The sequence below is a fragment of the Cebus imitator genome, unplaced genomic scaffold, assembly GCF_001604975.1.
Source record: "Cebus imitator isolate Cc_AM_T3 unplaced genomic scaffold, Cebus_imitator-1.0 Scaffold612, whole genome shotgun sequence".
Lineage (NCBI taxonomy): Eukaryota > Metazoa > Chordata > Mammalia > Primates > Cebidae > Cebus > Cebus imitator.
The window spans coordinates 695,713-705,041 of record NW_016107927.1 but is presented as its reverse complement, the minus strand read 5'-3'; the positions used below and the strand labels follow the sequence as shown (position 1 = coordinate 705,041).

The following is a 9,329-nucleotide window of genomic DNA, read 5'->3' as shown; positions in this document are numbered from 1 at the left end:
CGGGCCGGGGCGCCTCCACCACCCTGCCTGCGCCTCGGCATGCTGGCAAGGAGCCCGGGAAGAGCCGCCAGGAGCGGTGGGTGGGCGAGGAACGAATGCAATGTGACTACATTTTTATTTTCTTTGTCGCAACTACTACTACGACCTGGCCATCCCCCACCTTGGTGACTTGGTGCCTTCCCAGAGACCTGCTTATTTCACGCCAGCTCACTGGCGCTCACTGCAATGTGAGTGTCGGTCGGAGGAGGGGTTCACGCGAAGGAGCCCGCAAGAGTGGGGGGCCCTGATGGCCCGAGCGAGCGTCCGCGCTCCCCTCCGTAGCGTTCCGTCGCGTGCGCTCAACGGCGTCCGCGGGACCCGGCCCAGGCGGCGGCGGTGGGGCTGGCTCGTGGGGAGGGGCCGGTGGGCCAGCAGGGAGCAAAGACGCCCCTCCACTGCACCACCAGCAGCCCGGCGCCCCCTTGCCGGCTGCGGGCCAGTCTTCCCGGCAGCGGGGCGCCGGGCTCTGTGGACCCTTCGGGCGCTTCCGCCGCGAGCTCGGCTCCTTTCGTGTCCGGGGCGGGGCGGGGCCGGCGCCCGGAGTCGGGTGCGCGCGGCGCGGGCGGGCGCCCTCCCAGTGCGAGTGCGCCGTGCGAGGCCCGCGGACGCCCGCCCATCCCCCAAACCCCCGCTCCCGCGCCGCCCCCTCCCCTCCTAGCGAGAGTCGGCGGTAGCGGCGGCGGCTGCAGAGATTGGAATCCGCCTGCCGGGCTTGGCTAAGGAGGGAGTAGGGAGGAGGACCAAGGGCGGGCAGGAAGGCTTGGGCTCGGCGCGTCCGTCCGCGCGAGGCGAAGATCGCACAGCCCGCTCGAGGGGCAGCCGGGCCGGGGCCGCTGCAAGCCGAGGGCGGAGGCCGAGCCGGGCCCCGCTTTGCCCCGGCGGCTCGCCGCGCCCACCCGCTCCGTGCCGAGGGCTGGAGGATGCGTTCCCCGGGGTCCGGGTAAGTCCGGAGTGCAGTGCGGGCCAGGAGGGGCCGGCCGCAGCGGGGAGGCCGGCGGGGCTCGGGCGAAGCTGCGGAGGCGCAGAGTGCGCGGAGGACTGAGCCAGGGGCGGCCCAGCCCGGCCCCGCCAGCTCCGCAGGCCTCGGCGCGCGCTGGGCCGGGACCGCCCAGCCAGAGACCCACCGTTCCCCGCGCCGCTTCCCCCCGCCGGCCCCTCTTTTGTCTCCCACCCGCGGGTTGCAGGCCGAGTTTGGGGAGGCAGAGTAGGGGAAAGCCGTTCCTGGGACGCTTATGGAATCCTTAAATGGGAAAGGCGCTCACCTCCCCGCCTCGGAGCGGCGAGGCTGATATTCGTGATTTGGCTGCAGACACTGTGGCGAGGAACGGGGTAGAACAAAGTGAGCTTCGGGCGGGGGTCGAGCGGGAGGAGCGGCAGGCCCGCCCCCGAGTCCCGGGGGAACGGGCCCGGCCCCCCAGCTCCCGGAGCTGCTTCACCTGTTGTCCTGCGCGGCCTCTGCTCCGTGGTTTGGTGATTCCGCGCTTCAGTTTCGGAAAACTTTCTGCTGGGTTGCTTGGACCCTTTTTTCTCCTTCCAGACTCCTAGTGGAAATATTTGGCAAGGAAAAAAAAATGAGCTTGCGTCAGGGAAGAAAAATAATATGCTGTGTGTTAGGGTCTGGCGTTTGAGCCTGGTACTCTTTCATGCTCTCATATGTTTGAGTTTGGTCTAACTGCTGCAAGTTTTCTCTCTTAAGCAGTTAACAGACTGTTCAGAGTACATAGTATAAACTTGGCACCTGTGTTACGTCATTTAATCCTTATAACAATTCTGGTTTATTGTATTCCTCATTGTTTTAGAGGAAGAAACTGAGACTTAAAGAGGTCAACTTGTCTGAGGGAGCTGGGATTTGAACCCAGGAACATCGTATTCTGGCAAACAAGTTAGGGGAAGGAAAAAACCTGTTTGCAAACGCTTTTGCGTTTAGGAACGTTTTTCAGTTACTCGTATTTGAAATGATCGCTATTTTGTTCCTTGAGTTGAAAAGTATTGTATTTACTTGTAAGAGGAATTAAGCTTTGAATTAGAGCGTAACTTAATGCATCTCATTGTTTTCAGTTGTTGAAATAAAGAATGTGAACCAGAATTATTTAGATTTTTAAACTTGAAGCTAAAATATGGGCAGTTCTTTGATCTAGGAATGGGTTGAGTATGAAAGGCCGATTGAAATGTAGAATGCGTTTTTAGTAGAACCAGACTCCGTTCTTGTTTAATTTTTCCTCCATTCTTCGTGGAGCCCAGTTTAAACTTTTTCTACTTTCTTCACCTCTCCCCACCCTTTACCGAAGAGGTTGAGGTACCTAGCGAGAGCTCCTTCTCTAAATTCCTTCCGTCAGAGAGAAAATTTTTTTTTTGGTCTTTTTTTTAATAACCTTGGGGTTTTTTCCCTCTAATTTTCCTGCTTAGTGGAGCGTGAGTTATTTTGTCTGCTGTATTTGGGCTCTTAAAAGTACAAATGTGCTTAAGATTTCTTCAATTTACAAAAATCTTTTCTTAGGTCGGCCACCCTTTCAAGCTGCCTTGTTGCTGCTTTCCCTCTTCAAATCTTATTAACATTTTAAAAAGCTTATTCGTAACAAAAGTAACACATGGTCATTAAAGAACTGCAAACTGGGGCAACATTGAAATTAAAATTCAGTCATTCACAATCCATCTCTAGAGATTGCCAAGAGTAGTCTACTTTTCCTGCCTTTGCTTGGTTGGTGGCTGGCCACTCACTTCTTAACCCCTTGTTATCTGGATTTCACTTTCACAAGGAACTATAACCTAATCAATACATTTAAGCACCTTTTTCTAAATCCTTTCCTTGAGCTTTCTGTAACATTTAATATCGACTTCACATTCTTCAGATGCCTCTCTTTGGCTTTCATTCATCCATACATTGCATTTAAACTAATACTCAGGGTGCCAGGGAATAAGATACAACAGATCCTTCCCACATGGAGCTTAGTCTAGTGGAGAAATGCATATTGAAAAATAAAGTCTCTAGTTAAATATAATTGTGATTTTAATTAAGATGCAGAATATTATAAGAACTTCAAATGGAGACCTGCCTGCTTGTGGTGGACTGGGAAAGATTCCTTAAAAATGCTTTGTTGGGGGCCGGGCTTGGTGGCTCACGCCTGTAATCCCAGTAGTTTGGGAGGCTGAGGCGGGCAGATCACTGGAGATTGGGAGTTCAAGACCAGCCTGACCAAAATAAAGAAACCCTGTCTCTACTAAAAATACAAAATTAGCTGGGCATGGTGGCACATGCCTGCAATCCCAGCTACTCACTACTTGAAAGGCTGAGGCAGGAGAATTGCTTGAACCTGGGAGGTAGAGGTTGTGGTGAGCCGAGATTGTGCCACTGCACTCCAGCCTGGGCAACAAGAGTGAGACTCTGTCTCAAAATAATAATCATAATAAATGCTTTGTTGGAACCCAGGCAAATTTCGAAGGATAAGCAAAAGTTAAGTAGATGAAGAGGGGCCTTCTGTGACTTTAAACTGTTTCTCCTTTCCTCTTTAATGTGCATTCTTCAAGTTTCACTTTTCAGGTCACTTTTCTCTACACCTCTAGTCCCTTAGAATTATTGTTCAGGCCTTTCTGTCGGAATAATTCTCAATTCTTTGTTCTTTATTTCTCTTCTGAATCTTGTGTTTTTTTCAGTTGCTTTATGCATATCTGTACCTGATTGTTCTGGTCCAAACTGAGCTTCTTTTCCTTAGCAAACTTGTATCTTTGGTGTTCTTTATTTCTGTTGATGTCATACCAAACCCAAACCTTTTCCCATTGCTTTATATCTTGTTTGTAGCCGACATCTGTTGATTCTATTTTATAACTCTTCTGCTCTCTATTCCTGCTATGGGACAATTCTGAATTCATATTGGTATCATTGTAGTAGTCACCATTGGTGACTTACTACATTGACACATTGGTGTCACCGGTAGTGACTACTACTTTTTTCTGGAGAGAACTTTGAATAACACTTCATTTTTTTTTGGTCTCTGTTGCCCAGGGTGGAGTGCAGTGGCGGGATCTCGGCTCACTGCAACCTCTGCCTCCCAGGGTCAAGGGATTCTTCTGCCTGAGCCTCCTGAGTAGCTGGGACTACAGGCGTGTACCATGGTGCCTGGCTAATTTTTGTATTTTTAGTAGAGATGGGGTTTCATCATATTGACCAGGCTGGCCCTGAACTGCTGACCTTGGCCTTCTGAAGTGCTGGGATTATAAGTGTGAGCCACCGTGCCCGGCTTCAGTTTTTTTTAATAGCTGTTGGATTGTGTAGATTTTCTGTTTCTCATGTGAATTTTAATGTTTCATGTTTTTTTCAGACATTTATTTTCAAATCTAGTGTTATTTGGCTTTCACATAGTTCTCCGCCCCCACCCCCACCCCCTAACTCTGAATCAAGTTCTCATCCCGCTTGGACTAATGTTATGATTTTTTTGCCTTCGCTTTTCTCCTTTATCTAGTTTATCTTACACATTTCTGCCTAAATTAATCTTTAAGCTCAGTTCTTACCACTTCTCCACTCTGAAGTTTCCAAGGTCTTCCGTTAAATGCGATCTTTTCTGTGGTATTTGCCTCAGATTTAACTTGTTATTTTTTTTTTTGAGATGGAGTCTCGCTGTATCGCCCAGGTTGGAGTGCAGTGGGTATGACCTTTTAAAGCGTAAACTTTTTAAGTGTGATCTCGGCTCACTGCAATCTCCACCTCCTGGGTTCAAGCAATTCGCCTGCCTCAGGCTTCCAAGTAGCTGAGACTACAGGTGCATGCCACCACACCGGGCTGATTTTGGTTTTTTGTATTTTTGTATACTTCTTTTAGGCGGAGTTTTGCTCTTGTTGTCAAGGCTGGAGTGCAATGGCTCGATCTTGGGTCACTGCAACCCCTGCTCCCCCAGGTTCAAGCGATTCTCCTGCCTCAGCCTCCTGAGTAGCTGGGATTACAGGAACCTGCCACTGCGCCTGGCTCAAATTTTTTTTGTATTTTTAGTAGAGACGGGATTTCACCACCTTGGCCAGGCTGGTCTGGAACTCCTGACCTTGTGATCCGCCAGCCTCGGCCTCCCAAAGTGTTGGGATTACAGGCGTGAGCCACTGCACCCAGCAACAATGCCTTATTCTTATCTCTCAGTTTTTGCTCCCTGTGCATGTTCTCCCCTTCCTCCACTTCTCCTGGGTTGTTGCTTATACTATTTACTTGGACTGCATCTATGGCCAATTGTCATGTTTCCAAGTCTTACCCATTCTTGAAGGTCCTTTTCAAATTCCACCTTTTTTTTTTTTTGGCATACAGTTTTTAAAATCTAATATTTTATTGTATGTGTTTTAAAAAATTAGCTTTTCTGGGTTCAGTGGCTCAAGTGTGTATTCCCAGCACTTTGGTAGGTTGAGGTGGGCAGATCACCTGAGGTCAGGAGTTCAAGACCAGCCTGGCCAACGTCGTGAAACCTCGTCTCTACTAGTAAACTACAAAAATCAGTTGGACGTCGTGGCAGGTGCCTGTAATCCCAACTACTTGGGAGGCTGAGGCAGGGGGAATTGCTTGAACCGGGAAGGCAGAGGTATAATATGTGCAAGTTAAAAGTGCAGTTCCATGTTTGTTCTTTTCTAGCAGGTGTTTTTTTTTTTTTTTTTTTTTTTTTTTTTTTTGACAGAATCTCCCTCTGACAGCCAAGCTGGAGTGCAGTGGCATGATCTTCATCTCAGCTCACTGCAACCTCTGCTTCCCGGGTTCAAGCGATCCTCCTGCCTCAGCCTCCCAAGTAGCTGGGATTATAGGTGCCTACCAGCATGCCTGGCTAATTTTTGTATTTGTAGCAGAGGTGGGGGTTTGCCACGTTGGCCAGCCTGGTCTCGAACTCCTGACCTCAGATGATCCACCTGCCGTGGCCTCCCAAAGTGCTGGGATTACAGAGATGAGCCACAGTGTCTGGCCTTTATAGCAGTTTCTGTACAAAGATTAGTTCCACTACTGGTTTGCAGGCTGAGTCTGTAACTGACTGCGTATTAAAATGAATAAATGAGGAAAGGCTCCTGTCTAGCCTAGCAGTAGCTGTTGAACTGTCCTGATCTGACTGTTGGATCTTAGGAACAGTGAATGATGGAGAGAAAGGAAGATGGGTTTCCTAGCACACTAAATTTTGGAGTAGAAACCATTTCTTCTCCTTTTCTACTTTCCCACCTTTTACTAGATTTTTGGCTTGTCTTTTTAACATAACAAGGTCTGTATTGACTAGGTTGGACCAACTTTTTAACAAGATTAAATATTGAGTTGCATTGAGGTATGTCCATTGTAAGATCACTGTGATATTACAGACCACTTATAAAGAAAATATGCTTTTAGTTGTAAGAAGCCATTGATTGTAAGATGTACCCCAATTCCAGAGATGCTAAAATATGAAAAATGGATGTATCTTAGAATTGATGAATAGGATTTCTCTCCCTAATCAAAACTCTTGGATGTGTTTTTTGAAAAGAGCACTAGTTAGGGGGCTTAGGGAGATCAGAACATCAGTAGACTCCATCTCAGGGTGGGCCTTGTGGTCCCTAAGCCAAGTTCATATGGGCAGTTTAATATAGAACTAATGAATAGACATTGAATAGATGAGTAAATTTGAATAGACATTGAATAGGTGAGTACATTATTTGTATCTTTTATTTACTCTGATGTTGTACACTTTGTTACTCTTTTATAATTTTATGTTTCTGACTAGCCTTATTTGTTTATTTTTTTTTGAGATGGAGTCTTGCACTGTTGCCCAGGCTGGAGTGCAAAGGCATGATCTCAGCTCACTGCAACCTCTGCCTCCTGGGTTTATGTGATTCTCCTGCCTCAGCTTCCCATGTAGTTGGGATTACAGGTGCATACCACCACACCCGGCTAATTTTTTGTATTTTTAGTAGAAACGAGATTTCATTATGTTGGCCAGACTGGTCTCAAACTCCTGACCTGGTGATCTGCTGGGCCTTGGCCTCCCAAAGTGCCGGGATTAGAGGTGTGAGCCACCTGGCCCGGCTTTTTTGAGGTGGAGTTTCCCTCTTGTTGCTCAGGCTGGAGTACAGTGGCGCCAGGGATTACAGGCATACACCACCATGCCTGACTAATTTTGTGTTTGTAGTAGAGATAGGGCTTCTCCGTGTTCGTCAGGATGGTCTCGAACTCCTGACCTCAGCTGATCTGCCTGCCTCGGCCTCCCAAAGTGCTGGGATTACAGATGTGAGCCACTGTGCCTGGCGAGCCTTCCTTTCTTATGGCACAGATTTGTTATACCATTGAAGTGTGGAACAGTGGAGCTTGGCTCTTGCTCCAGGTGTATACTTAGGAAAGAGGACAGGGGCGTGCTGGATATAGGGATAAAATATTATAACCAGATTTGCAGTTAAGGGGATTAATTACATGTTGGAAAATCATTTTGAAGAGAGGAAGACTGGAGATATTCAAACTTGTAGGAAGGTCTTTCTGGGCTGGCCCAGATTAAACCTATTTATGCCTAGTGTTCCATTATTGGAACGCTAAGCATGTGGGAGTTATTTATATCCTGCTTAAGGTCATCGCCAAGATCTGATTGCAACAATTCAAAAAATTGCAACCTCAGGCATAAATGTATTAAGATAGTGGCAGATAATTAGGACCTGGAATGGACAGGAAGTGATAACTAGCTATGGATGAGAGATGGAATGGGATTGGCAAGAACGATGCCTGGATTTCTCGCTTGAAAGGCAGGGTAGATGCTGGTGACTGAGATGAAAAATGTGGAGGGACAGACGGTTTGTGGAAGAAAATAGTATTGGTTCGATCACACGGAGTTTGAGGTGTCTGAAACAACCAAGTAGAGATTTCCACTTGGCAGTTGTCTGTATGAGTCTGGGGTTAGGCAGGCATTTGGGAATCATGGCTGTATAGATTTTATATTCCAACAGTGGGAATTGGGTGGCTCTCTCAAGTGAGTCTTGCTTGCAAGTGACAACCCTAACTGAGTTTAAAGGAGGGAAAAGCTTCTCCCTGCTAACCCTCATCATTTTGAAAGGTCTAGAAATAGATGTGGCTGGACCTAAGTGCTCAAATGTGGTGGAATTGAGGTTACCTTCTCTGTTCTTCACTTTGGTGGTCTCAATTCATCAGGTGCATTTATCTGGCAGAGGAAGACCACTGGTAGCTCTAGGCTTATATGAGCCAGACTGCTATGGAATCAGGAGGGGAAAAGGGAACCTCATTTTTGGGTACATCTAGTCTGTTTTCTGGAGAGATCCTTATTGGGTCTATATAGAGCATGGGGTGCCGTGGTTGGCCAGGCCTGGCTCACATACTCACTGGAGCAGTCTGGGAGCTGTTTCAATACGGCAACTGATTGTCTTTCTGGAACCATTCTGGGATGGGCAAGTGGTAGTTCCCCAACGAAAAGATGATCCTGGACAGGCAAACAACATAAATCCACTATCTTTTGGTTCTTAATCTTTTTAAAAGGTCATTCTTTTAGAATCTGAAGAAAAATATACAAATAAGATTTCACAGTTATACTGTAGACCTCACATCAGGAAGTCCTTGTATGGTCTAGTGAAGAGCCTAAAACAGAGCCTTGATAATCTTTTTTTTTTGAGATTGAGTCTTGCTCTGTTGCCCAGGACGGAGTGCAGCTTCCATCTCCACTGCAGCCTCTGCATCCCGGATTCAAGCAGTTCTCCTACCTCAGCCACCCGAGTGGCTGGCGCCTGCCACCATGCCTAGCTCCTTTTTCTATTTTTAGTAGAGACAGGATTTTGCCACGTGGGCCAGGCTGGTCTCAACTTCTGACCTCAGGTGATCCACCTGACTCGGCCTCGCAAAGTGCTGATATTGTTACAGGCGTGAGTCACTGTGCGGCCAGCTTTGAGAAATTTCAACTTAAGGCCTGGGTAGAGAAGATAGACATTAAATAATTACCTAGTTGTAGTTATGTTAAGATCTATGAAAAGGAAGTCTAGGGAGTGTTACTGATAAGGGAAGCTGGTCTGTCTAGGATGCAGGTACTTTGAAAGGCTTTCCTGAGAAGGTAGCCTGCAGAGTGAGACCTTAGGCAAGAAAGGACAGGAAGACTATTTTTGGAAGTATTCAGTAGTAGTTAAAGTGAGCAGGTTTTGCAGCTTTTTAAAAATTATAAAAGCAGTACATCTGTTGTGGATAATTTGGGAAATATAAAAAGCTGTACAGCAGCAGAATGATTACGTTTCAGTTTCTAATTTTTTTTTTTTTTTGAGACGGAGTTTCGCTCTTGTTACCCAGGCTGGAGTGCAATGGCGCGATCTCGGCTCACCGCAACCTC

At 47.3% G+C, this 9,329-nt stretch overlaps 1 protein-coding gene across 1 annotated transcript in view; it reads left to right on the top strand.

The window, feature by feature from the left end:
• Positions 1-615: 615 nt before the first annotated feature.
• The window catches only part of BMPR1A (bone morphogenetic protein receptor type 1A), a 175,239-nt gene continuing 166,525 nt past the window's right edge, over positions 616-9,329 (top strand). The window contains exon 1 of the mRNA XM_037734391.1: positions 616-979. The gene's annotated coding sequence lies outside the window, so the exon portion shown is untranslated. The remainder of the gene's footprint in view (positions 980-9,329) is intronic.